The sequence below is a fragment of the Pteropus alecto genome, unplaced genomic scaffold (assembly GCF_000325575.1).
Source record: "Pteropus alecto unplaced genomic scaffold, ASM32557v1 scaffold79, whole genome shotgun sequence".
NCBI classification, from domain to species: Eukaryota; Metazoa; Chordata; class Mammalia; order Chiroptera; family Pteropodidae; genus Pteropus; species Pteropus alecto.
The window spans coordinates 8,956,856-8,959,273 of record NW_006494612.1 but is presented as its reverse complement, the minus strand read 5'-3'; the positions used below and the strand labels follow the sequence as shown (position 1 = coordinate 8,959,273).

Below are 2,418 nucleotides of genomic sequence, written 5' to 3'. Positions count from 1 at the left end.
ATATTTATCATCACTAGCTAAATTTATTTATGTATAGTTAATATTTTATTTACTCTACATAAGAACCTAATGAGGTAGTACTATTATTATTCTCCATTTTGCTTAGAAGAAAACTGAAGGTTAAAAGCTTAACTTACTTTTACAAGCTCACACGGTCTTTGAATTATACCTATGGGTTTGAAATCTCAATTCAAAATTTACAAGCAGCAATGATTAAATCTCTCTGCTCTTTGATTTTTTTCAACTGCAAAATGCTAATAATATAAATTTTAGGTCTATGGCCATGCCAACCTGAACGTGCCCGATCTCTCCTAATCTTGGAAGCTAAGTAAGGTTGAGCCTGGTTAGTACTTCGATGGGAGACCACCTAGGAAGACCAGGTGCTGTAGGCATAGAAACAAACAAACAAACAAACAAACAAACAAACAAATAAATAGAAAGAAAGAAATTTTAGGGCAATGAAAAAGTTTCAATTAATGAGAGTTCAAAAACGAATGCATAACAATAGTATCAAGTAACCTCTCCTGATTAAAAGTTTTATTAATGTTATAATGATAAGGAGGAGTTTGGAATAAGTTTATAATCACTTCACATATTATTTGTAGTTTGAAACTAGCAAATACACAGGAAAAAAACAGGATTTGTGTATGTTGATTGTTTTCTAAGTAACTTATTTGAAAAAAGCATTCTATTTTTTTCTTTTAAAAGACTCTTAGGAATCAAGCAGTTAAGTTTTGAGCCCAATTTTGCCACTTACTAGCTGTCTAATATAGAGCTGGAAAGAGAAATAAATGAGACAGTGCATAATATTAACAAAATCCTACTCATAAGAGTTCATTAAATGTGAGCCACTTCAAATTTTTTTATTTTAATAATAATAGTAAGAGTGAGGACGATATCCAAAATCAAAAGAATCTTTCCTAGTTTTGACAAATGTGAATACCAGCAGTTGATGTACTCCAAAGCCCAATAAAAATTCTGCTGGTCTTAGTGGGCAGACCTAACAGCAATATCAATTATTGTTACCCCCAAAAGACAAATTCTACTTTATTTTGTCACAGGTTACACCAGATGTTTGTTTTGTGTGTATGTATGTATGTGTATCTTTCTGGAGCAATGGTTCATTGCTTTCATAATATTTTCCAATGGATTTTTGCCCCTCCCTTTAAAAAATGTAAAGAATATGGTTTGTCCAAGACACTCTTTACCATTCACAGCATTCTTTCTATGAAAAAAAGTCAGGCAACTGACTTCCCAAGAAAAATGGTGGAACACAGCCCATTCGTAAGCCAGTGATTGTCACTCTACCGGGTCTAGAACTTGAATGTAAACAGACTTTGAGGGTGTCACATCGATCTCACCCTCTCTATCCTTGCATTTCTTGTTCTACCTCTGGTGTCTAGTCTCAAGAGATTCAGCTCCCATATTCACCATTCTAAAGTGATGTGATTCTCAAATGCAAATTTTTAAAGAAATTTTATTCTCATAAACTACCAAGAGAATGCTTTTAGCCTCAAAAGCCAAACCTTATTCAATAAAAATGCTCATCAATTATGGCTTATTATAACAGTAGTTTGCCTCCAATACTAGTTTAAAAAAAAATCCAGTTTATTAACACCGAAATTTGATACTAGTTTTTAATTTTTGTTACATTTTACTTGATGCATATGGAAGGACATCTATAAGAATATGTAACTTGAAGTTCTAATGATAAAATGAGTTCAGTTTATTTTTAAAAGAAAACATTCTAATTCCCTTTCCCTGATAGTTATCCCTTCAGTTCTCTTGGCAGAAATGCATTAATGCTTTCCAAAGATTAGCCCTAAAATGACTATTCCAGGAGCATTATAAATTTTTAATCTTTGTATAAGCATTTTCTCATCAGGTATCCAAGCTCGATCAGGTCGTGTTCTCCTCAAATGGGGCCCCTGTACACTCAGGTAGGGCTTACCTGCTACACACACCTACTAAGAGGCTGCAGTATCCTTTTCATCATTCTTGCTTGCTGCAAAACATATACAAGTATCTCTGATTGCCATGCCAAACCCTCTTCTCCACTCCAGAAAAGAACTTATGAGAGTGGAGAGGGATTGGGGAGCTGGGAGAATGAGGTGAAGGGTTAAATAAGTACAGATTAGTAGTCGATAGATGGTTATAGGGAATGCAGTTAGCATTAATGTAATGGCTGGGTGGAGGGCCAGAGGAGAGAAAGAACAATTAGGAGGATTGTTTTATAAACTATATAGATGTCTAACCAATGTACTATATACTTAAAACTAATAAAATAAAATTAAAAAAAAAATCACTAAGTCTGAATGACTCAATATACAAGCTGTATGAACTTGGGCAAATCACTGAGTTTTAGTCAGCTGACACTATGTCATATCTGGCCACAGCTTCACTCCTGTCTTTTAATTT

The 2,418-nt window shown here is 33.9% G+C and overlaps 1 pseudogene; it reads left to right on the top strand.

Annotated features, from left to right (window-relative positions):
- Window positions 1–273: 273 nt before the first annotated feature.
- On the top strand, window positions 274–392 carry LOC112474377 (annotated as a pseudogene).
- The last annotated feature ends 2,026 nt before the right edge of the window (window positions 393–2,418 follow it).